We start from the raw sequence: 27,558 nt of genomic DNA on the forward strand, positions 1-27,558 counted from the left end.
CCATAGGTCATGGTCTTAGACTTACAGTTCAACTGAAACATCGTCATTTATTCTGATTCTCACATCAAAGCAGCCACCAAAAGTATTTCCCAAGTTGTTTATAGCTTTGGATGGAAACTTAAGAGTAATCTTCAAAGACATTTTTGAGTATTCTTTTGGCATAAGTAGATAAATAAGCAGTTGAAATATTGCCCATAGTTCTGTGAGATTTACTAAAAATCTAAGTTTAACAAAAGAATTTTGAGTACAGTGGTCACGTAGTTACTAGAAAAATGTAAACCCAGTGACATCCAGCTGAAGGTCACATTTTTTTCAGAGCTTCACATACTGCCCAGCAGGGGTAAGTAAATCTCTTTGTGTTTCTGAGAACCTTCAGTTCCTTGGCCACTATCCCAGTATTACAGTAGAGTTCTACTATAAAATATAAATAAAACAATTTCATTCAAGGGTTGCTCTGCACACCAGAGTTAAGGAAAAAGAAAAAGAAGCCCTTTTTTTTCTTTAGCTTTAAGCCACTATGTTGTTTAATGTCTAAAATATAAGCTAAAACTCTCTTTCCATTTGATACCAATTCAAGTATAAAGACACTCTCTGGCACTTTTAGGTCCACGTTTCATTTATGGGGAAGATTCCTGGAGTAGTAGAAAGCAATTCTTTGTACATTATAAGAAAAGATGAAGGGGGGCGCCTGGGTGGCTCAGTCGGTTAAGCATCCGACTTCGGCTCAGGTCATGATCTCGCGGTCCGTGAGTTCAAGCCCCGCATCGGGCTCTGTGCTGACAGCTCAGAGCCTGGAGCCTGTTTCAGATTCTGTGTCTCCCTCTCTCTGACCCTCCCCTGTTCATGCTCTGTCTCTCTGTCTCAAAAATAAATAAACGTTAAAAAAAAATTTTTTTTAAAAGAAAAGATGAAGAGAGGTGTAGAATTGGTGAAGAGGGATACAATTGAGAAAATAAAAGTGAAAGAAAAAGTAACTAACCATTTTCTTTGTCCACAGAGGCATAAAAAAACAACAACAAATGTACCAGAAGCAAGACAGAGTGATAGCTCACTAAGAAACACCCAAATAGAGGGGCACCTGGCTGGCTCAGTTCATAGAGAATGTGTCTCTTGATCTCAGGGTTGTGACTTTAAGCCCCATGTAGTGCCTACCTTTAAAAAAAACCCTCAGTTGAACTGCTGAAATAAACAAAGGAGTTACTTTTGATTTTTTTGTAAAATAATTATTTCTATTCCATTCAGAAATAACCTGGGCATAGATCTGGTACCTTCATTCACATGACCCACATCCCTACCTTCCCTAAATAGACTTATAACACATAAACATAAAGGTAAATTGTTAAACTTCAAAACCAATCTGTTCTCATAGGCATGAGGAGGATAATTGTTTGAAAGAAAGAAAGAAAGAAAGAAAGAAAGAAAGAAAGAAAGAAAGAAAGAAAGAAACAGAAAGAAAGAGAGAAAAAGAAAGGAAAGTGGTAGACCTTGTTTATAAAAACCAGTGTGGTCACCTGCAGGAAGAGGTGACATCACATGAACATAAGGCAGACAGAAATGCCAGCCAAGTGACCAGCCTTATGTTAGCCAAGAAAAGTCTGGCCACCAGATTTTACAGGAAGAACTAAAACAGAATATGGGAAGTGGACCATCTCTCAGAATCCAACACAACTCAGCAAAAGGGTTATCCCATCCCTAAGCAGAAAGTGTTTACTGATCTTTTTTCTTGGATTCTACCCTTAACAAGACTCAAGGGTTCCACCTGCCACCACTACTGTGCACTTCTGTCCATTCTCTCTTAGATGGCTTCCACTCCATCACAGTTTCTACCTTGAACTCTCATCTGATTTTTGTGCTGTCTTCTCCTCAGACATCAAGCCACACTATAAAACTGCTACCAAATCACCAATGGTCTCTCTGCATAAATATCAAGCTTCCATTGGCTGAAGTTTCATACCGGAACAATTTAAAGGGTTCTGGTCAGGCTATGGACTGGCTATCCTTGCATCAAATGCCCTCTCTTGGTCAGATCAGCTCTGGACAGAGGCGATGGTGCAGGATGGGGCCTATCAGCTCTATGCCTAAGCAGCCTTTCAGAAGAGAGTTTTGTATGAGGATTGGCCTCTTCAATGCAGAAGACACAGTATACGTAGAATCCTCCATCACACAATTTCACATTCTGATATTGTCTGGGGCTCATCACACAAAACTTCAATTTGCTTTTAAGGCTCAATTCTAGCTTGGGTTTTTCTTCTTTTAATATTTTAAAGATCTATTGAATTTCTATGCTAAAGAAAGTAATGTACTAAGTATTGGGCATGAGGGGTGGGAAATAAAACATTCTAGCAAAAAAGATATTACAAAAAAAAAAAAAAAAGAAACAAAAGAAAAAGGGAGGGGGAAATGCCAGGTGTGGGAGGTACAGTGTAGCCTTCAAGAAGAGGTCACAAGTTAATCTCAGGCTGACCGGGGTTCAAATTCCAGTTTTGACATTTCCTAGCTGTGGATTTTGGATTTTGGACAAGTTGCTTACTGTCTCTGAACTTTAGTATCTTTACTATAAAACAAACATAATAATAGAACCTATTACAGGAATCCCCAGGATTGGTATTTAAATACTTAAGTGAACACACACACACACACACACACACACACACACACACACTTATATGCACACATACATAGATCCTGGGATATCACATTCACCCAGAACTTTTAAATTATGTTTTGCAAAGAGGAAAAAATGCCTTAGTTCTTGGCCGAGTCCAAAGGGATAATGGAGAAATGTCTCAGCAAAACACGAAGACTACTTCTTTCCTTTTGACAACATTTATTCTTTACCACCTACATCCTGTACCCACTTATGATCCAATCAGTGAGTGAGTGTCACAGCCCAAACCAACCCTTCCTATAGCCTGAACTCCATCCAGGGAGTGGTTTTACCAATCTCTCGTTACCAACAATTACAGCATCACTCGCAACAAATGCTTAGACCTGTAATCAGTAAGTATTCAGGAGCCATTTGGAGTGTGTGGAAGAGAAGGCAGTGTTAAATATTCCATTTTCTCCTCTACATTTCCTGGCCCTTTTATAGTTAGGTAAGAACATGTTCCAGTTCTGGAGAATTAAATGTGAACAAAAGTGACATGCATCACTTCTGGGTTGAGGTAATAAAAAGTTTATGTGCTTTTTTCTCTGTCTTTTTTCTCTGTCTCTGTCTCTGACTGGCAAAAATCCAATGGGAATAAATCTTTGTTGGGCTAAGCCCCAGCAATTTCAAGCTTAATTTGTTACTAAAGAATAATCTGGCTTCTACTGACTAATAAGAATGGCTTTCAGTACTACAGAAAATTATTACTTTTTATTTTTTTTAATGTTCATTTATTTTTGAGAGAGAGAGAGGGAAAGAGACAGAGCATGAGAAGGGGAAAGGCAGAGAGAGAAGGAGACACAGAATCTGAAGCAGGCTCCAGGCTCCGAGCTGTCAGCACAGAGCCCAGTGTGGGGCTCAAACCCACGAACTGTGCAAATTATTAAACTGATCTAAATAAAGACTCTTTTTGAATTCCAGGAGGCAAATAATGTAAATTTTCTTGTCATCTCACCAAAATCACCAGACTAAGGGCACCTTAAGTCAGTTAAGCGTCCAGCTCTTGATTTCGGTCATGATCTCATGGTTCATGAATTCGAGCCCTGCGCTGGTCATCCCAGAGCCTGCTTGGGATTCTCTGTCTCCCTCTCTCTGTGCCCCTCCCCCACTTGCATACTCGCACACTCTTTCTTTCTCTCTCTCAAAATAAATAAAAATAAGCTTTAAAAAGTTATAAAAATAAAAGATAAAAACACCAGTCTCAATTCCCTTTCTTAGCTGCTTCAAGTCCAGGGGCTGCAGAGGCTGGACCACAGATGGCGATGTAGCAATGTCAAGAAGACAGAAGACAATGTGTCATGCATTCCACAAACCATCAAGGTTAATAACGCACAAAGTATTCTTATTGTGCCAAGTTCTTCTCTGGCCAAAATGTCCATTATTTAGGTTACTTTTGGGTTCAGCAGTTCCATTAACAGCTAATAACCATAGAGCACTTGTGGTTCTACACACTTTGCAGGTAATAACTCATTTAATCCTCATAACAACCCTGTAATGTTGATACATTATTATCCCCATTTTCAAGATCCAGAAACTGAGGCAGTGTGGTCTCTTATCGTTTGGAGGAGACAAACTGGTTCATGGTCAAGTCAGAAGCTAATTATGTAGTACTGGGTCTGCAGACAGATTCACTTCACAATGTTGTTGAGATACTAAACAGCATAGCATTTGTTAAAAAACAAAAAACCACCTCAGCCACAGTAAACACCCAACAAGTATTTGCTATGATCATGATGATACTGATGCCAATGACTGAGAATGGAGCCAGTCATCCTTGAGTCTTCCAGAGAGAAATGTGTTCCGTTGCCACTTGGGCACGGTGGTCTGTGCTCCACTGATATGAACAGATATAATTCCAAAGACAGGAACTAAACTCCAATCAAGCTGAAAGAAAAGGCATCCAAGTAAGACTAAAAGTGCCCATAAGTTCTGTGCTATGTACCATTTAGGCAGTTGCTGGTTAATGTATTTCTCATGTTCCTGTCACTAACATAAATAATTTATACTAATAATCACTATAGAGACATTGTTATTATCTAAAATGACAGATAACCATATGGATGCAAGAAGTGTTTCCTGTAAAGGACTGTCTGGTGTCCTGGGCAATGCGTACTTGAATATCAATTCAAAAGTGATGACACATGAAGTTAAGTTTTAATTATTTTACTCAGTAACCGGAACATACAACTTGTCAATCCTAGGGAATATAAATCCCTTGTCAATAAACAAAAGGGAAGCCATGAAATTGAGGGAGGATGTCAGGCAATGAGTGTGATTTTTAGATCTTAGACGTATATCACATAGAGTATTATAAACAGCATCAAGTAAATCTGCACGTTGAATACTGAATGTGGGAATAGTATAAGGGCTCCGGTTTACTGTTCACAAATTATTCTGTGACATTTCAGAAATATTTCATAGACTAGGGGGCTTGGGTGTCCCAGTCAGTTGAGCATCTGACGATCGGTTTCAACCCAGGTCATGATCTCACCGTCATGGGATTGAGCCCAAGTTGGACTCTGCATTGACAATGCCGAGCCTGCTTGTGTTTCTCTCTCGCGCTCTTTCTCTGCCTCTCCCCCGCTCTCTCTCTCTTTCAAAAATAAACGAATGAACATTTTAAAAGGAGAAATATTTCAGACAATGATTTCTGACACCTGCCACTTACACAGGTACTGTCCTTTACTTTGCCATAAGCACCAACACAAGAAACTAGTCAAAAAGCCAAGAAAATAACCAACATGGCTTGTGCGTCTCTCTGTCTGAGCATTTTGTCATAATTTCTAAAGAAGCTGACTTTTTAAAATATTTATTTATCTTGGGGAGAGAGCAAGTGGGGGAGGGCCAGAGAGAGGAGGACAGAAGATCCGAAGCAGGCTCTGTACCGGCAGCAGTGAGCCCGATCTAGGGCTCAAACTCATGAAACCTCTTGACATGACCTCATGACCTGAGCTGAAATCAGAAGCTCAACTGACTGAGTCACCCAGGTGCCCCTAAAGACGCTGACTTTTAATATAAGACTGCATATTATATATCATGCCATCTTAAGTAAAATGGAGTTTTTTACCTTTTCAAATATAAAGATATAGCTTTTAGTTCACAAGTCAACTGGGAAAGGGAGGGGAGGCAGAAGGCCATTGTGGCATCTATTTTAACGCATTTTTTTAGTATATCATAAGCCTTCTTTTATTTCAGTTTATATGTTTCTTTATTTCTTCACTGTTATTATCCAAAGACCCTTATAAGAATTAGTGAGTTAGACCAGAGTTGACCAGATGGCCTAATTATTCTATAAAAATAATTTCTCTTTAAAAAAAAAATCGCATTGATCACAATTAGAGGATTCTAGGCAACCACAGAATGAATCTGAAAACTGCTAAAGAGAATGAACACTTACTCTGCTTTTCCTGCATGACCTAAGCATCTGAATAACAAACACTTAATGAGAACAGTGTGTCTTTAGAGAAGCATTATAGCTAACAAATGAAAAAAGAATGATAGATTTTAAATATGACTATTTTACAAACACTAATGAATTAATGGATCTATGCACTGATCATCAATGACAGCCAACATCACTAAAAGAAAGCAAGATATTTTGTGTGTCCTGTTGTAAGTATACATTACCTATGAAGTAGCCTTGTCATGAAAGTCAAACCTGAATTTCATCAAGCCTCTAGATCCTACCACCAACTTACAGAAAAGCAGGGGGTCAGAGGGAAGTGTTAGTTTCACAGGTATGTGATCAGGAAAATCCAGACTGTAGGAAATTCTATAGAACAAAGGAACTCACCCCTTCCACAAATACATTGCAAGTGGAAAAAAGAGATAATGAAGATATAGTTAAAAGGCACTTGAGAGCTATATCAAACAATTGCAATGTATTACATTCATTTAGAACGTATGCAAACAAATTGTATATTAAAATAATTTAAGAGGCAGGGAAATCTGAACACAATTATAATTAATTGTAAAACCAAAGTTTACTCTTAAGTGTTACAATGGTATGTAATTATTTTTAAAGCATATCTTAGAGCTAGAGATTTTTAAATGATACAATGTATAGAATTTGCTTCAAAATAATCTGGGGAATTGGTGAGGATAGAGAGGAAATATGATTGGCTAAGAGCTGGTGATTATTGGAGCCGGGCACAGAGTATATGAAGGTTCCGATGCTATTCCACCCGTGTTTGTGTGTTTCACATTTTTCATAGTACACGGTTGAAAAACATCTCTCTTTCAAATTTTAAAACTCAAAGGAAATCAGGCTGACCATAAAAGTTTGAAGGTGATCTGGAAGCTCAAATCCATTGCCTAAAAAATGATGAGTTCTTGTTATTTTCCACTGCAAATCATAAGCAAAAGCCCAATTTTGTTTCCATTTCCATTACACCATATGGTTTGGATGTTTGCAGAGGAGGAATTTTTCTCATCCAAACTCAATTTCAAGAAATGTCTTTGATCCATTTCTCTGTAAATTCAAGCAAGAATTTAAAAATTAAAGAAAATATATGCAGTACAACAGGTAGACAGGGAAGTCTGCAATGATAATAGTGATATTCATCTTTTACCATCAAAGGAGATATATATATATGGTGTTTGCCTTCTCCTGAGGAAATAATAATTTTACCTTGAAGCAGATAATGTGCTATTTCACGTACTTGGAGGAGATCTAGATAAGACACAGCCCTGCAGCCTTAGTGGCAATAAGGAAATACAGGTGGATTTTCACTGACCAAAAAGAAAACATTTATTTAATCAAAAAATCAACAAGTTTCTTACACTTACAGTGTACTTTATCTTTTTAGGCAATGATTTTCTATATAAAGCTTCACTGGTTATGTTTATCCTTTGATTCATTGGAAATAAAATAATAATGTTAATCACACACACTTTTCTCTGTTATGTCAATATTTATAATTTCACTTTTGAATTCTGAAAATTTGGATGGTAGGTAAGCTGCATTTTACCTACACCTAAAAACCTTTCTTCAAAAATCTTTAATTCACTGGTTTATTCATTAAAACAATGAACTAAACGTGGTGTTAGATATACATTAGTGAATAATAAATAGTCTGTGCTTCTTTGAGCTTATGGCATGGTTAGAGAGATAAATAACCAAGTAAGTAAACTATAAATGCACATTTTAAACTGTGATAAAAGCTTTGAAAGAAATAGTCAAGGTTAAGCGACATATACAATGAGTGAATTCTCTGACATTTATTCATTTACAAATGTTCACTGGGACTTCTGTTTCTTGTCAAGATTGAGTAACAGGGACCAGATTTTTCCTCCCACCTGGGAAAAAAGAAAAAGAAAACATATATACATATAAAAACAGTGATGTTGAAACATTGAATATCAAGAATTCAGGACAGTTGTTTCTGAAAAAAGGGAAACAAATGATGTGAGCCCTCTGATTACCTCAGCTGATTGCTCAGAGATTTCCAGGCAGCAGCAGAGGAAGCTGGAACACAAGTGGATTCCAGGACTCTCCCTGAGTTGAGGAGTCAGAACCAGGAGCCAAGAAGGCCAAAGCAACTAGAGTTCACAGGGAAGAGTTTCACAGAGATTGACATCTGCAGACAGAGCTCCCAAGATCTGCAAATGGCACCTAGCCCTTGAGTCTTCAGGTAGTACCAAGCAGTATATCGGAATAAAGACTGTGGGTTGTACCCAAGGCAGGAGAAAAAAACCAAGAGGAGTGGAAGGAAGAAACCCTGTCACTCGCCCAAGGCTGAGGATGTCATATGTTCTCACTCACTAGGGTAGAAAACTTCATAGCACACGACGCATCAGGTAAAGGAGTCAGAGGCAATTATTCCAATACTGGGAAAAAAAAATTAGGCAAACAATAAAAGCTGCATTGTCCCATCTAAAAAAAAGAAATGAAAGCAAGCTTTAAAAAGATCAAGATGTATCCAAGAAACTTACTTGTGTCCCAGAAAGTTCAAGAGAGTTTATAAACTACAAAAACATGTAGAACATAACAAAGTAAAATTCATATTCTATAAAAGGCATATTATGGCATTCAATATTAAAGTTACAAGGCATGCAAAGAAGCTAGACAATATGACTCTTCAATTGCAATAGACCTAGAAATAACACAGATAATAAAATTAACAAACAAGGACTTTAAAACAATTATCATAACTGTATTCCATAGATTACAAAGGCTAGAGAAATTATTGATGGTGTTAAATAAGGAAATAAAAGATCTAATAATGACTCATCAGACTTGTAAAAATGAAAGATACAATGCTTGAAATGAAAATTACAGTGGATGGGATTAACAGCATATTGGGAAAAGATCAGTGAACTTGAAGACATAACAATAAAAACAAACCAGACAGAATGAAACACAGAGAGAAAAAAGATTGAAATTTAAAAAGTAAACAAAACTCCAGAGATGTGGACAAATACAAGTGACATAACATATATAAAAGAGAGAAGGGAGAGGGGAGGGAAAAAAAAAGTTTGAAGAAATAATGACTGATGATGTTTTTGTAATTTGATGAAAATTATTAGACCACAGATCCAAGAAGCTAAAGCATGAATAAAACTACATCAAGGGATGTACAGTCATGATCAGATTGCTTTAAACCATAATAAAGAGAAAAATCTTAAAAGCAGCCAGAGGAAAGACCATTACATACAAGAGAGCAAAGAATAATGACAGACTTCTCAAAAACTATGTAAGCCAGCAGACAATGGAGAAAGATTTTTAAAGTACTAAATTCTTAAAATATCACTAACATAAGACAACACTCACAGAGATGAAGAAAAGATTAAGGGCTCCCAGGGCTAAAGACAGGATGGATTGAGGCATGTGTGTGGCTGTGAAAAGACTGCATGAGGGAGCTTTGTGGTTACATGTGATAAAACTGCATACAATTATATACTCATACAGGTGTGTGCAAAACTTGTGAAAATACTAATCAGGTGTATGGACTGTATCAATGTCAGGTTCCTGATTTAATATTGTACTAGAATATGCAAGATGTTACCTTTGGGAGAAACTGAGTGCAGGGTATAAAGAATCTCTCTATTATTTGCAAGTATCTGCAGTCTATATTTACTTCAAAATAAAACGTTAAAAAATAAGACAATATACAAAAATTAAAAGAATTCAAAATTAATAGAAAGGCACTTTAAGAAAAGGAAAAGGAAATCATTTTAGCAGAAAGAAAACAATACAAATGGAAATCTAGACCTACACAAAGGAGTGAATAGCTCCAGAAATAGAATATGTGAGTCCATTTTAAATCCATTTCTTATATTTGCATATCTTTAAATAATAATGGTCTGCTTTAAGGAAAAATAAGAACGCTCTATTGTGGGGCACCTGGGTGGGTTAGTGGTTGGGCAACCGACTTCGGCTCAGGTCATGATCTCACAATTCGTGAGTTCGAGCCCCGCATCGGGCTCTGTGCTGCCAGCTCGGAGCCTGGAGCCTGCTTCAGATTCTGTGTCTCCCTCTCTCTCTCTGCCTCTCCCCCACTCGCACTCTGTCTCTCAGAAATGAATAAACGTTAAAAAAAATTTAAAAAAAAAAAAAAAAAAAAAAAAAAAGAACGCTCTATTGTGAGATACATGACATGAGTTACATATAAAACACACATATAAGAACCCCAAAGATGAGGAGGGAGGAAATGGAAATGTATTGCTATAAATTTCTTATACCATACATGACATAATACAATATTACTCAAACATGGTCTGTGGTAAATTAAAAAATTATATTGAAAATTTTTAAATATTGATTTTTAAAAATAAATGTTGTAGATGGGGCACCTGGGTGGCTCGTTCAGTTGAGCGTCCAACTTCAGCTCAGGTCATGATCTCGGGGCTCATGAGTTCGAGCCCCATCTTGGGCTCTGTGCTGAGAGCTCGGAGCCTGGAGCCTGCCTGCCTCAGATTCTGTCTCTGTGCCTCTCTCTGCCCCTTCCCTGATCACACACTGTCTCTCGCTCTCTCTTTCATATAAATAAACTTTTAAAAAAAATTTTTTAAGTCGTAGAAAATATGCCAAAAGGATAATAAAAGTACTTAGTCCAAAAGAAGGCAAAAGGAAAGGGGGGGAAGAACATATAGGACAAATAGAAGGGAGTCAGATCTGAAACCATAAAATAGTAACATTGGCATTAAATGTGCATGCACAAAGACACCTGTTATGGATCGAATGTGTCTCTCTAAAGGATATATTGCAGTTCTAACCCCTAGTGGCTCACAGTGTGAGCCTATCCAGAAGTATGATGGTTGCTGAAGTACTTAAGATGAGGTCATACTGAAGTACAGTGAGTTCTTAATCTCATATGACTGCTATTCCCATAAAATGAGAAAAGATAATGTGAAGACACAGACACACAAGAACACCAGGTCAAGACAGAGGCAGAGATTGGAGTTATGTGGCCACAAGCTAAGGAACACTTGGGGCTACCAGGAGCTAGAGGTGCCAGAGGAGGATCCTCTCCGAGAGGGAACAGAGGGAGCATAGCCCTTGTGATACCTGGGTTGGAACCTCTAGTCTCCAGACTGTGAGAAAAGACATCTCTGTGATTTTATGCTTCCAGAATTGTGGCACATCATTCCGGCATCCCTAGAAACCAATACAGTATCCCAATTATAAAGCAGAGAATGCCAGATTGATAGACAGGCAAGTGCAGACTACACTCTGCCTGTAAGAGACCTATTTTAAATATAAAAACAGAAATCCAAACAGAATTATCCCAAAAAGTTAAACATAGAATTACCATAGAATTGACCCAGCAATTTCCCTTCTGGGTATATACCTAAAGGTATTCACATCAGGGACTCAAATAGATACAAGTGTTCCCTGCAGCATTATTCACAATAGCAAGAAGGTGGAAACAACCCAGATGTCTATCAAGAGATAAACGGACATACTAACAATTATGCCAATAAGGGCTTGAGTAGACACTTCACCAAAGATACAAGATGACAAATAAGCATGTGAAAGTATGTTCAACATTATTCGTCATTAGGAAAACACAGATTTTAACTACCATGAGATAAAACTCCTAAGATATTAGAATGGCTAAAATAAACTTTAAAACAGCAGTATCAGGGGCACCGGGGTAGCTCAGTTGGTTAAGCATCCCACTTCAGTTCAGGTCATGATCTCCCAGTTCTGAGTTCAAGCCCTGCATTGGGCTCTGTGCTGACAACCCAGAGCCTGGAACCTGTTTCAGATTCTCTGTCTCCCTCTCTCTCTCTGCTCTTCCCCCCACCTTCTCTGTCACTCAAAAATAAATAAAAGTAAAAATAAATAAAAATAAAATGACAATGCCAAGTGCCGGTGAGAACAGAGAGCAATAAGAACTGTAATATAGTGCTAAAGGGAATGTAAATGCAACTGTTGCCTTAGAAGACAGTTTGGCATTTCTTAAAAAAAAAGTTAGTGACAGCTCAGAGCCTGGAGCCTGCTTCTGATTCTGTGTCTCCCTTGCTCTGCCCCTCCCCCACTCATGTTTTCTCTCTCTCTCTCTCTCTCTCTCTCTCTCTCTCTCAAAAAAAAAAAAAAAAAGTAAATAAACATTAAAAAAAAAATTACACACATACCAGGAAAGGATCTCTTCCAGCCATCTCTTGTTAATTTCTTGGCTTGTGACCTTTTGGCCATGTAACTTCAATCTTCACGTGTGTTCTCTGCATGTATGTTCATCTGTGTCAAAATTTCCCCTATTTGTAAGGACACTAGTCATGTCACATTAGGGGCCCATCCTCCTCCAGTATGACCTCACCTTAACTAATTACATCTGTAACAACCCTATTTCCAGATAAGGCCACATTCTGAGGTCCTGGGGGTTAGGACTTTGTGGGGGAAATAATTCAATCCAGAATAGCCCTTATTAGAATGGCCAAAATCTTCTGTTCTTCTGGAGATCTATTTGTTTAGTTTTCAATTAACAAAGAGTGAAAATGAAAAACCTTTTCTGACATTTTTGCTTGGAGTGCTGGATTTAAAAGTAAGTCATTTATGTTCGATACATTTCATTAAATGTTTGGCATGAATTTACAAGGAACTACTATTTATTTTAATCAGTTTCAGATTGCAATAGGTCATTTAAAATTCCACTAGAGATTATTGATGACATTATTATTTTTAAAAAGCACATCTGATAGGATAAAATCTCTCTATTGCCAATTTTTGTATTCTTCTTTGATATATATACATTTTTTAATCTGGTAAATGTGTTAACCTCATCATCTCTTAGTAATTTCCTGATTTTGTAGTTTATGATTCAGATAATACTATTCATTCAGTGTGTCAGACTAATCAACTCATGCTCACTAGAAATAAATAAATTAAATTAAAAAACAAGAATAGAGAAAATAAAAAAGACTGACCATACCAAATATGTGGGAATATAAATTGAACAACCACTTTGGAAAAACAGTTTAGAAGTTTCTTTACAGGTTATACACATTCCTACCATATGACCCAGCTATTCCACTACTAGGTATTTACCTAAAAGTCATGAGAGTATACATCCATGCAAAGATTGTACAAGAATGTTCATAGTAGCTTTAATCATGCTTTCCAAAAACTGGAAACAATCCATATCCATCAGCAGGTGACTGGACAAACTGTGGTATATCCATACAATGGAATACTACTCAGCAATAGAAGGGAATGTACAACTGAAACACAACTTGAATGGATTTTAAAATAATCATGCTGAGTAAAAGAAACCAGGCAAAAAATTAGTATGTAATATATGATCCCATTATGCACACCTCTAGAAAATGCAAACTAGACTACAGGGGGATAAAACGAATCAGAGGCTGATAGAGGACAAGAGAAAGATGGGCAGAAGAGAGGATTAAAAAAAGTACAAGGAAACTTTTGAAGGTGATGAGTCTGTTCATTACATTGACTATGGTCATAGTTTCACAGGCGTATATATATATTTATATATATAAAGTCATAAAATTGAACACTTGAGAGAAGTTCGGTCTCCTATACCTCAATAAAGCTGTAAAAAAAATTCTGACTTCCTTAAAAGGGCATTATAGTTATCATAAATCTACAAAGTGCCTAGCAAAAAGCCAGATACACAGAAAGTATTCCCTGTAAACACGATAGCTGAAAAGAATACTAATTAAAAACTGTGAGTAAATTTTAAACTACCCTCAAAAAGTCTGCATTTATTAAGTATTTACTAGTCTGCGCAGGTACATAGCATAAACAAAAGTATAAGACAGACTAACATCAGCTTCTAAAAGCACCATTTACACAAAAATCACCTATTAAATGCAATTCATTTTTACCTGTTTTTTAAAATAGTTTCTCTAAAGATTCCTACCAGGTGACACTGCTAATATGATTTATTTAACATTTAAAAAATAAATCTCTGTAATCCATAACCTGAATTATATGCTTAGTTGCTTTATTACCACTATTACTATTATTATTATCCATTTAAACTACTTGGGCTTTCTCCCTATTCCCTCTCTGAGGAAATTAAAATTAATATAGTTCTTTTTCTGCCAAATGAATACTTAACAAGGCAGTTTCTACAATTTTTACTTCTTGCACTTGTTCCACTCACCTGAAATGAGTACTTTGCCACATTTCACTTATCCTCGGGCCCCATTCAAATACTTCTTTAGCACATGCATTAGCAACCCAGTGTCAGTTTGGCTAGATCATCTTAAAATACTTCTAAATGTGCAGCGAAAGTTTAACCTTTATTTTATTCTAATCGCCTATAATTTAAAAATATTTGAAGCTATCTTCCCTTCCCAGAGCATCTATTAAGAAGCCAAAAGATTTTATAAATCAGTTAGTGTCTTACTACAATTATTCTTATTCCAGCGTAGTTTCTCTATTAAAAAATAATCTTAGTGAATTTTATCTTCGGTCTTCCCATTTGACTTATGTGGTAGATTTTTACAATGGCAACTTTACCAAATCTCAATTTACAAAATCTCTGGAATGTGATATAGTATAATAAAACTTTGACTTGAGATATTAACTAGGTGATAAAATGCTACATAAGATTCATTTGTAAGGTGTAAACGGCTAGTTCTAACTTAATGCCCTGTAATTAGAGGGAAATATAAAACTCACGCCTGTGCCGTGAAGGAAAAAAAGGCAGAAGAACCAAGAAATTTGCCTTTTCATTATTCCAGCAGCCAGTATGATGACGTAAGATGGTGATCTTCTAAGTAGAAATCAGCAGAAAACCATTGCTCCTCCTGGGACATAGGATTCCCTATTCCTCTGTCAGGGCCCCAAAATCCAGGGCAAGGACAAAAGATCGCAACAACTCAGTGGAAATCAAATCTCAATCTGACACAAAATACAAGTTTTCTATCTGTCATTGTCTCTTCCCTTACCAACTCTCGCCCACTTTAGTTTGTTGTACAACTGACCTGACCTCTGCTCTTTTTTTTTTAATGTTTATTTATTATTGAGAGACAGACAGACACAGAGTGTGAGCAGGGGAGGGGTAGAGAGAGGGGAAGACACAAACTCTGAAGTAGGCTCCAGGCTCTGAGCTGTCAGCACAGAGCCCAACGCAGGGCTCGAACTCACAAACTGTGAGATCATGACCTGAGCCAAAGTCGGTCGCTTAACCAACTGAGCCACCCAGGCGCCCCACCTGACCTCTGCTTTTAAATATTGGTGGCAGCAGCAACTTCCTTTAAGAGACAGACTCCAAAGAGAATGTTACTTAGCTCAAATAAAAGTGAAAGGATGCAGATTTTGTGTTCAATTATTCCATTCTCTTCTTAGACTAGAAGAAGCTGTCTTAGGGAGAATATTTATATCATCAGACCTTTGATGCACCCCTCACTAGGAAGAATTTACACCCCAATGGAATCCCTACTCTCTCTCCTTAAGCAAGCTTAAAGAGAATTCCAGTCTTCCCTTTATTTTACTAGCCTGGAAAATCTGTCTTTCCTATTCATTCAATATCTGCGTCATACTTCAGTATCCTGTCATGTAATGAACATGAGTAATACTCAAAAATAAGAACTAGACTCCAAGTTATATTTTTCCCTGCATGGATTATCTTGATATGAGTCATTCATCAATGTAGTAAGGCACAATATCTGATATCTTCGTTTCATTGAAAAAATCAAGATGCTCTAGACTGAATTTGTCGTTTGTTGCTCACTAAAGCAGGCAAATATAGTTCACGAAATGAATTTCTAATGTTGTCCTTCAGCAAAAACTCTACTCAGGAGAAATTTATAGTTCTAAAAAGCTGGAACTCTGTGATTTGACTTCATTATCTGTAAATGGGTACTAGAACACCGAGACTATTTTCCATAGGTATCTGAAAGAATGACCTATTATAACTTAGGAAGTAGGGAAGATAAGGAACAAGAAACACTAATATGCATCCAGGAATCCCAACCCATCTATATATATCAAAACCAAATTCTCTAAGATCTCTTTTCTCAGGGTCAGTTCAATTCAAAGCGCAGCTAGGACTGTCCATGGGCTTATTGAATTGAATGACATACATGTTTTTTAAAGAAAGAAAGCATTTAAAAAATCATCATATACAAAATGTAAAGACAAAAGACAAACAAAAAACAAATTCACAATATACGAGACTGAGAAAGCCTTAATATCCATACTACATCACAGAGTACAAAGACATCATTAAGCAAAAGATAAATACTTCCATATTAAATTAGGCAATGTAGGGGCACCTGGATGGCTCAGTTGGTTAAGTGTCCAGCTCTTGATTTTGGCTCCAGTCATGATCTCAAGGTCATGAGATCCAGCCCTGCATCAGGCTCCACACTGGGAGAGGAACCTGCTTAAGATTCTCTCTTCATCTGCCTTTGCCCCTCCCCAGCTCTTGTGGGCTCTCTCTCTCTAGCTCTCTGTCTCTGTCTGTCAAAAAATAAAAAGATAAAATTTAAAAAAAGATAAAATAGGCAATGTATATGAACTATCAACCTCACAAGACAAATCCTCAAGATATTTTTAAATGATCACAGTAACAGAGGTTTGAAAATTAAAATAATAATAATATACTTTTCTCATTTGTCAAAGTGGAAAATATTTTTCCAATGATAATTCTCAGTGTTGGCAATGGAGTAGGAAGGAAGGCTTTCTCATATGTTGCTGATCACAAGGCAGCTTGCTCTTCGTAGAAACAATGTTTATTTGTATGATGTGTATACTAATTTATATATATTTGCAAATGTATACATATTTTAAAGGCAGGTATTATATATTTTAAATACATGCATATATTTATATAATGTATATTAATTTATATTAAATATTATGTATTTTAAAGCATAAACATTAAAATTATATGTATTATTATATATGTATACGCATATATATGTGGATTTTTATATTACATGGTTATTTTTAAAGACATATTTCTATTCCACTATTATTTTCTAACCAGCTAATTGAAGATATGGTGATCTAAGATTCTGGCTCTCCTAAAGTGGATGGCTTGCATGGTACATAGACAAGACTCTGGGGATTCTTCTCAGAATCTCTGATATCATGTATGCTAGCAGAGAATGAACAACGGACATCATTCTTCAACAAACCAACAAAACCAGATGTATTTCCAAGCATTACAGACACTCCCTCTACAGGCAGAGTAAATGGAATTTTCTTCCATTTGAATTTCTTCTTAGCAAAATAACGATTTAGAAGAAGCCAATTTTGCAATTTCCAGAAAAAAAAAGCCCACAAAATGATATCAGTACATGCATAATATGTGAAAATCCAAAAATGAGGTCACTAAGGCATCTGTAGTTTCCTCCAACTGTATGTTGAAGGAAAACGGAGTGGCTTCCAATTCCTTCATTACCCACTTCAAATTATTAGAATAAATGTCAGCAATTCTGGAGTATATGACATCATTGTAAAAGACTGATTTTGTTCTCATTGTGCTCCAAGTTGCAAATAAGTGCCACCATTTCCAGCACAAATGGATTCGCCAAAGTCACTCATTATGTAAGGCTTCTTTTATTTGACATTACAAAAAGCAATTTTGTAGAATGGATCAAAAAGAATATGGATTGGAGAAAACTTTAGTCTTGGTAAAATTCCAGACTTTAAATTGAAACTTCTTCAGATCACATTTTTTATCTGTGTTTTTGACTGACCATTGTAAGGGGCTCGTTGGTTCCAAGGGCTTTATGTTTCCTTTGTATGAGTTTTTCCATAAAGAAGTAGCTTTTGTGGCCCATCACATTTAATGATAAAAGCAAAACAAGTGAATGCATCAGCTAAATTATGCATTCTTTTGCCTTGACATTTTCAGCATCACCTTAAGCACAATACAAATACAGACTGGTCTCCATAATATGATCTCCAAGTTACACTTTTAAAAACACCGTCCGACTTCAGCCAGGTCACGATCTCGCGGTCCGTGAGTTCGAGCCCCGCATCAGGCTCTGGGCTGATGGCTCGGAGGCTGGAGCCTGTTTCCGATTCTGTGTCTCCCTCTCTCTCTGCCCCTCCCCCGTTCATGCTCTGTCTCTCTCTGTCCCAAAAATAAAATAAAAAACGTTTAAAAAAAAAAAAAAAAAAAAAAAAAAAAACAGTCTCAATGAGAAGCAATCATAGACATCATAACTTAGCAAAGTGTTGACTGATGGTTCTTGATTGTGTACTGAAGAATTCAATAACATACTTATGTCAAGTTAAACTATAACTTAAATAAAATAATACATTGTTAAAGATAATTTAACAAAGGAAATACTGAAAATTCCAGAAGGGAATAGGAAAATTTTTCACCTGGCGCAATATGTATCTGAGCTTATCCTGAGAAACAATAGAAACCGATAAAACCCATAGACTAAAGTCCAAAGTCCTCATCATTTTATAACAACCCAAATGACCAAATGTCTATTGAACACCTACAGAGATAACACAGGCATCTATGTCAATTACAAAATTGAAGGGCACGGCCCTTACCTTTGAAAAGCTGATAGCCCAGTGGGAGATACGAGTATCTAAAGAGATAATTTTAATATAATATGGTAACCACTAGGATAAAGGTAAGTAAAATAACACAAAAGCCTCGAAAAGGAATATTTATCCCTCAAGAAAAATCTCCTTGAGGAGCTGATGCCTCAGCTAAGTCTTAAAAATGAAAAGATTTCTTTTATCTTTTCGTACTCAGACCAAAAAAAAAAAAAAAATTACCTCATGTCTTCTTTGATAGATAAGAAATTCAGATGATAAATTATTAGACGTGTACTTTAAAACCATGAAATAATAGAGGCTAAGCAGTGCCTTTAATATCTGGGCCCAGCACAGGGTGTGCCATCAAGAGGCTTGGCTCTGGAGGAGAAGTGCAGTTTGAAAGAAATGTGCAATACAAACTGAATAAGAACCCGAACTAAGGCACATAAAAAAAAATTTTAAGTGTATTTATTTGTTCTGAGACAGTGAGCGAGAGCAGAGAGGGGCAGAGAGAGAGGGAGAGAGAGAATCTCAAGCAGGCTCTGCACCTGGGGCTCAGACTCACGAACCGTGCGACCATGACCCGAGCCAACTGAGCCACCCAGGCACCCCTGATGAGAAAAATATAAGAGAGAATAGGATTTGGTAAGTAATTGGATATACAAAGAATTAAAAAAAACAAAGGACAAAAATTTGTCTCTCTGAGTGACCTGGAAAGAGACAGCGATGATACATCACTAATTAAAGACAGAGGTCTCATGATGCAAAGGCAACCACCTTTGGAGAAAGCTGCTAAGTCTAGTGAAAACGTGCAGGCCTACTTCATGAGATCAGTCAGCCTGAAGGAAGAGGGACAGTGATACTGGGAGCTTGAGGAGAAAAACATGACAGCTCAGGGAAAGTGATCCATGAAACAAGAGAAGAAAGAAGTAGTGGTAAGAGCCCAACTAAAACTGGAGATCATCAGTCTACAGTGTAATAAATGATTTCGCCATTGCATGACTTTCTTCAGCAACATTCCATGACCTAGAAGCAAAAGCACGTACAACAAGTGCTGCTCAGAGAAACGGTGCCACGGAAAGGCAAAGAGGTAAATAAATCTACATGCCCAAATGAGTTTCCAATTAGTAGCTCATTCAGTTCTCACCAAATCTGATCCTGATCAGACCTACACTTGTCAAGCCTCCTAGAACCTTCCACATGCCCACAAACATGGCATCATTTTATAGTTGCAACATGAGTAGACATACTTGATGACTACTCATCACGGTACTTTGTTTAAAATGTTACTTTTGTTCTTATAACAGCAAATAATAACTTCAATAAGATTTATATATGTGTTCAATAATCTTCACCAGGAGTTCAACTCCATCCTTGGAGAATTCACTTCATCTTGTGAAATAGATTTTTATTTTGTTTCCATTGCAGGAAAAAGTAAGTTGAGACCCAAAGCAGTTAGCTAAGATCATTCCACTACCATTTGGTGGAGGAAGATTGAGGCTCAGACTCTCTGAGTCTTACTCTTTCTGCTGCACCAAAGTAGAAATGCAAAGTAGGCAAAGGAGAGAGAAAGTGGCCGTTCCTGAAGAAGGTAAGAATAAGATTTAGCAGATGTAAAGAAATGTCAGGTGAGTGTCAGATAAAAACAAGTTAGCAATCTGTGAGACGGAGCGGGGTTGATCATGACAAAATCCAGGATATGAGAGTGATAATGAGCAGTATTAGGAAGTGGAAGGTAAGGTTGCTGGCAGTATACTGAGTAACAAACTGATTTGGACATTAAGGTTGCTAAGTACTGAGTAGGAGATTAGAAAAAATATGAGAGAGTAATGTAAGCAGTAGCATGGTTACAATGTCCAAGCAAACCAATGGCAGGAAATAATTGAAATGCGAAAGGTATTGAAATATAGAGAATAGGCAAGCCCTTTTGGGTTTACCAGAATAATAAAAGAAGGCAAGATAGATATAGATAGATAGATAGATAGATAGATATTGATATAGAGATATATAGTTATATAGCTATACAGTTATTTATACACATATATATTTCATAATTGTTAGATATATGTATAGTTAGATACAGTCTTATTTGAAGAAGCCACATTTCCACTGAAGGAGTAAAGAAAGTCTGAAGATGACAGAAAGTTTCAAGCAGTGAAGTAAAACTTACATTAAAAAAACAAATAGGGGCGCCTGGGCGGCTAGTTGGTTAAGCATCCGACCTTGGAGGCTCGGGTCATGATCTTATGGTTTCTGGATTCAAGCTCTGCGTCTGGCTCTATGCTGACAGCTCGGAGCCTGGAGCCTGCTTTGCATTCTGTGTCTCCCTCTCTCTCTGCCCCTCCCCTGCTCATGCTCTGCATCTTTATCTCTCAAAAGTAAACATTAAAAAAAAATTTAAAATAATAAAATAAAATAACATAAAATAATATAAAATAACATAACATAAAATAAAATAAAATAAAGTAAACCATGGGAAAGGTTAAGTGAGAGAACAGGAATGGGTAGCTTATGAATGAAATTATTGGATGAGCTGAACTTGACTGAGTGTGTGTGGAGGAATCAGCAAAGAGGAAGACAAACCAGAGCGACAGCAATGAAAGATGTCAGAGCTTGGAAAGCACAGAGGAAGAAAGGAATATTTTTGTAGTAGTTTAATTCCAAAGTAAGTACACTATCACAAGAGTAGTTAGGCAGAGACTCTCATAAAATTTCACATAAGGTGCTATCTGACTTTAATGAGCTCTCTTTGGTCATGTACTTTGTACTTTACAGCAAGATCAAGCATTTACCCCGCCTGTTTTGTTCTTAAATATATCGCACATTAGAAGCAAGGTGTGTGCTTACCAGGAACATGTGGTACATCAAACTCTAGTCTATGAATTTTTTATAGGCAGAGAAGAATTAAAAGATCAGATTAAATTCAGAGCAATAACTGAAACCCTGCTCAGAATTAATGGGCCTCATTATTTGAGTGAAGGTTTCAAGAGTAAATACTGCTCATTTCGCAGTCAGAGCACTGAACTGGTGACATTGCTCAAGCAATTCACTCATACTTTAATATGATATTTCATAATTATGATAAAATATTCTAGGATGAAAATTATGTTTGGCCATTTATGTGCAAGTTTCATTTTGTGCAAGTTAATACAATTCATGACCTGGTATGCCTCAGGGCTTAAATATTTAAATGATGTTTAACATAATCTTTCCCAATGGATAAAACCCTTTTGGGAAAAAAAGCAAGATCTAAGTGATATTAAAAAAATGTTTACTTAAATTTATATTTGCTTGATGCTTAGAATAAATGCTTCAATTCATTTTAAAATCTACTCTGTTCCTCTATGCTATTTTTTATTTTTAGTATATCTGCCATTTGAATTTCTCTGTGTTTTAAATAACCATATATCAATCTTTATTAACTATGGTAGGTCATTTGCAAAGATGACCTCTAATATTCACACATACTTGCAATGTTACTCTCTTCTCCCCCCATGGAGAAGTAAAGTTTTTTCTCCACCCTTTGAATCTGGCCTTGGCCATTTGACTTGCTTTGGCCAATGGGATATTAGCAAGCATGAGATGAACAAAGACTCAAAAAAATACTTGCACATTAGGGCATGTTCTCCTTTGACTCCATTTGGAATCCTAAGACCACGGTGTGAATAACCCGGAACTAGCCTACGGGATAGACCATTTGGAGTGGAGCAGAGAGCACCCCATCTGGATAGACTGCTAACCACCTCACTTGTGAGTGAGCCCATCTTAGGCAATTGAGTCCTAGTTAAGCCACCAGAAGACTACAACCAAGTGATTGACCCAGAAAAGGCCATCAGCCCAATTGAGCTCAAAAGTTGCCCAAATTGATGACTCATAGAATCATAAGAATATAAAATTATTTTAAACCTATAAATTGTCATACAATTTGTTACACAGCAATACCTAACTAATATACTAATATACTTTTATCTTCTGAAAATAGGTAGCAATGGTTCATTTAAAGATGAGTGGTAAAGAAGAGAGGTGGTTAGCAAAGCAGTGCTTTAATTGGAAGAAAATGAAATGAAAGTATAGGTACTATATTAATTTTCAGTCTCACCCAATTTCAACTTATACTACCACTGACGCTTTCCAGCAAATGCTTAGTCTTCTAAATAAGCTCACAGTATTCAAAAACTCTAGAAACATGTAACTTCCAAACGGTTTCCATTTAAGCTATCCTATTATTCTAATAATCTATTTGTTAAACACTATTGCCTGATTTGTTAATAGTGGAATGCTGGGAAGCAGCCTCAGTGCTGGATTAGTTCATTGCTACATCCCTAAATTGATCACCAGATACCTGTCTCACTGTCATTCACTTTTATCATGCACAGGAAAGGCTGCTGGGGGAGAAGTCTCCACCAAGAGTTAGACTGAGGTTAGGCCACGCTTTCACTAAACCCTGTACCACAAGATAAGGCAAAAATTCATTACTGGTCAGGATCTGTGACAAAGATTTTTTTTTAATTTATTTAATGTTTATTTTTGAGAGAGAAACAGTGTGAACAAGGGAGGAGAAGAGAGAGAGGGAATCCAAACCAGTCCCCAGGAGGGGAAGAGAGAGAGGGAGACACAGAATCTGAAACAGGCTCCAGGCTCTGATTTGTCAGCACAGAGCCTGACACAGGGCTCAAACTCATAGACTGTGAGATCATGACCTGAGCCAAAGTTGGACGCTTAACCGACTGAGCCACCCAGGCACCCATGTGTGAAAAGGATTTTTAACCAGGGATGGGCATGATAATCACCAGTGGACTTTTTTAAACTACCAATTTTTTTCCCATCTACTGGAAATTTTAATTCATTAAGCCTGAGATGGGGATGGGGGGGTAACATTTGACTTGTTTTAACGTCACACATAATTGCCATTCACTCGGCTAACTAAGAATCACAAGTAAAAGCAAAGGAAAACATTAACAATGTGATATGATTTGAGGGGTAACGAGGATTTTTTAATAATATAACCCCCTTTGGGCGCCTGAGCAGCAGCTCAGCTGGTTCAGCTCAGGTCATGATCTCGCATTCATGAATCTGAGCCCCACATCGGCTCCTGCACTGACAGTGTGGAGCCCACTCCAGATCCTCTGTCTCCCTCTCTCTCTGCCCCTTCCCTGCTCATGGGCACATGCAATCTCTCTTTTTCAAAACAAACAAACATTTAAAAATAATAATATAATTTATAATAATAAAAATATATAATAATGTAACTAATATAGTGCCTGAAGTTACATTGGCTTTTTTCTTTGGTTAAAAATATATTATCCATAAACAGGGCAGTTTATTCAAGGGAAAAGCCTTGCATCAAAAGACCTGGATTCTCTTGTAATTACTTATCTAACCTTGGTGGAGTCATGTAACCTCTCAGTTTCTTCCCTGGAAAAATAGGGAAAGAAATATCTGCTTTCTAGGTTACTGTGAATGTCAAATGAGATGCATGAGAAAGTATTTTGCAAAGTCTAAAATGCCATCTAAAATAAGGAATTACCACCTTTCAGGAGGAAAAGCCATTAACTTCTCAGAACAACCTCACTTATTTGAATCACTAGCCTATTACCTAATAAAATGATGAGACTAGGCATGGGTAACTTTGGATTGGAAGGGAGGAAACCTCTGAAGTGGAATAATATCCAGGAACGAGGAACCAAGCTTTTCACCTCAAGGGGGAATCTTCCTCAAGTGGCTTGAGGACAATACAGATTAATGGAAGAGAGTAAGGAAGGTTCAAAAAAAAAAAAAAAAAGCCAGACGCAAGCATTCCCAACTTCCTGATTTAGCCTCAGATCAGCTCAACAAATGGCCCCAGATCAAAATGGTTCAGTGGCTTCATTTTATTCTTAAACGATGGGACAGACAGTGAGAGAAAGAATAAAATAAGATATACTTCCGAGTAATGCATTTGACTGGATATGTTTGATTTTATAGGCAGTTCTTCTCTTCATCTTTTTCCATTTGAAAATCAGGTTATATCCATTTTTCATATTTGGAAGCACAGACCTATAATAACAGAGTCAGAGGAGGAATTTTGCGAATACAGTAAAAATAAAGCTGAATTGCTCTTCTAATTGCCTTGCAGACTTAGGTTATATGAATAATTATTCATAATCTTCTTTGATGCTGTAGTGAAATAAGTTTTTTTTTTCTTTTGATGGCAATGAAATAGGTCCGTTCATTTATTGAGGTTATAATGATCAAAATGAAAACTTGAAAAATGATGGGCTCAGGCACTAGAGAGAAAAGAGTTTGAGTATTTAAAAATACTAAACAGTAAAATTAAGTTTTCTCACTTCAAGTTTTCAAAAACGTTGGATGAAGATGAATCCTGTGCACTTGGTTTATTTTTTTATGTTAATATATTTTTATCCAACCCATTATATCTAAAATATTATTTCAATAAGCAATCTAAAAATTATTGAGATATTTTATATTCTTTTTTCACACTAAGTCTTCAAAATTCAGTGTGTATAGGCTTGCTGTGTATTTCAAATTGGATTAACCATACTGTGGGTGCTCAGTAGACACGATGATGCTACCATATTGGAAGAATAGCACAGATTTAGAATATAAGAATATTCTTGGGTGAAGTGACAATTTAGCAAAGAAATTCAGGCAATCTACATAATTGAGAGCTCAGAGGTATAGGGCAAGTAGAATAAGGATAAATGCCTCTACACTTGAGCTTGAAAGAGGGGTGGGTAGGGGAAAAGATAGTGGGCTTTGAGGGGATAAGGTGCTGTGCTGTCTGGCTAAGTTGAGCAGTCAATAGGAGATGAAAAGGAAGATTTTATGACTTTACGAAGTATTAAGGGTCCATGGGTCCTTTGCATAGGGTTAAAAAAAAACCCTCAAGGTTTTGTTATTTTATAATATTTAGGTTTGCATGGACCTCATTCTTTGTCGAGAGAATTGCTGTAGATTACAACCACAAGGGTTAAAGCTTGAAAACGTTAATAAATACTTTAAAGGAGGAGGGCTTTAAGTCAAAGTACTGGAGTGGGGGGTGGGCATTAAATCCCTAATCCATCCTTGTTTTCAGTTCCATCGAATATGGCAGTGAACACTTCCTGTTGCCTTCTCTATGATTACCCATTGGAAGAGAAGCAACTAATCTGAAGGGTGAGAGTCTGACACTCACTGGGGCTCTTACTTCTGGGGAAAGGGCCCAGATGTTCATAGCCACTGGTCCAGCTCTCTTCCTCAATGCTGTCGGCTGCAGCATGGGCTTTCCCTTTGTGTTCCTCCCATGCTTGCTCTTGCTCAGCCTCTCTCAGGTGGTGGTAACAGACATGAAATTCCAGTACAGCACAGTAACTGCTTTACTGAAGCCTTATTCAAAGTAGCATAAGAGCATAAAGGAAGGAGGAAGTCAGGGGTTTGGAAGTCATTCTTCACGTCAGAGGGCTGTCTTTACTACTCATAACACCTTATGCCATTTTCTCATTCCACATTACTATGGAAATGTACTTTTCTCCCAGCTTTATTGAGATATAATTGACATATAATATTGTAGGAGTTTAAAGTCTACAACTTAATGATTTGATATATGTATATGTTGCAAAATAATTACCACTAAAAACATTAGTTGACAGTTCCATCATCTCACGCAGTTACAAATTTTGTATGTGTGGTGAAAACTTTTAAAATCTTCTCTTAGCAACTTTCAAATATACAAGACATTGTTGTTAACTATAGTCACCACGTCGTACATCATATCCCCAGAATTACTCATCTTACAACTGGAAGTGTGTACCTTTGACCACCTTCACCCATTCCACCACCTCTCACACCCTGATTTTGGCAATGACCATTCTATCTCTGTTTCTGAGTTTGGCTTTCTTAGACTCCGCTTACATTATTTGTCTTTCTCTGACTTATATCATTTAACATAATGCTCTCAAGTTTTATCCATGTTGTTACAAATAGCAAGATTTCCTTTGGTTTTATGGTTGAATAATATTCCATTGTATATATAACCATTTTTCTTTATCTATTCATCTGTCAATGGACACAAGTTGTTCCCATGTCTTGGCTATCATAAATAACCCTGCAACGAACATGGGGGTGCAGATATCTCTTCAAGATAGTGACTTCATTTCTTTGGGATCTATATTCCAGTAGAATTGCTAACTTATATGGCAGTTCTATTTTTTTTAACAATTTTTTTTTTTAATTTTTTAAACATTTTTTAAGTTCATTTATTAACTTTGAGAGAGAGGGAGGGAGGGAGGGAGATTCTTCCCCAGCTGCCTGGCCATAGACCCCTGGGGAACTCTCTCGTGTGGCTCCTTCCAGGCTTTCCACAGGCACCCAGAAGCCAGGCTAACCCTGGGGCACATTTCAAAACTGGCAGAGCCGAGTGAGGAGAGGGATGGCAATGGGGATACAGAGAACGGACACAAGAAGGAAAGTGAATTTAAAATTAAAGAATGGAAAACTAAAGTTCTGGAGGTTATTTCACTTTTTTTTTTTTATAAAGGGGCAATTTTCTCCAGGCCTTTGTAGCTCGAAACACAATTGTTTCAAAACAAGTTAAGTATCATATATTTGAATATTCATTAATAAAAATGATTTCAGATCTAACTCTGCACATGGGATTAAGGACCAAAAACATTTTTATTTTTCCAAAAAAAAAAAATAATAACACTATCAAGTACCTATCATATGCTAGGCACTAAACTTTATAAACGTTGCTTTGACTAATCCTTATATCCTTGAAAAATAATTATTAATATATGTATCTTACGGATAAGGAAATTGAGATGCCAGGATACGAGGTCCAACTCAGGGGGTTCCATTCCCACGTATTTCATGTGAACCGTGAAGAGTTCACATGAAAGAGTTGTACAGCCTGCTCAGGTCAAGTGTACCCATTTAAATGGAAAAGGAAACCCTGGTCCCTTGGCTCATTCTTTGTACTACACCAAAAAGTAAACGTTCATTG

The 27,558-nt window shown here is 36.9% G+C and overlaps 1 long non-coding RNA gene across 2 annotated transcripts in view; it reads left to right on the forward strand.

Moving 5' to 3' along the window:
* LOC131495112 (uncharacterized) overlaps nucleotides 1-20,931 on the forward strand; it is an 80,688-nt gene extending 59,757 nt beyond the window's left edge. The window contains exons 6-7 of one of the 2 annotated variants that reach the window (XR_009253773.1): nucleotides 3,866-3,967; nucleotides 20,007-20,931. This is a non-coding gene — a long non-coding RNA (uncharacterized LOC131495112). Of the gene's footprint in view, nucleotides 1-3,865; nucleotides 3,969-20,006 lie in introns of those variants that run through there. The other variant, XR_009253772.1, reaches the window with a different exon arrangement.
* The last annotated feature ends 6,627 nt before the right edge of the window (nucleotides 20,932-27,558 follow it).

The sequence above is a fragment of the Neofelis nebulosa genome, chromosome 14, assembly GCF_028018385.1.
Source record: "Neofelis nebulosa isolate mNeoNeb1 chromosome 14, mNeoNeb1.pri, whole genome shotgun sequence".
In the NCBI taxonomy this organism is placed as follows: Eukaryota; Metazoa; Chordata; class Mammalia; order Carnivora; family Felidae; genus Neofelis; species Neofelis nebulosa.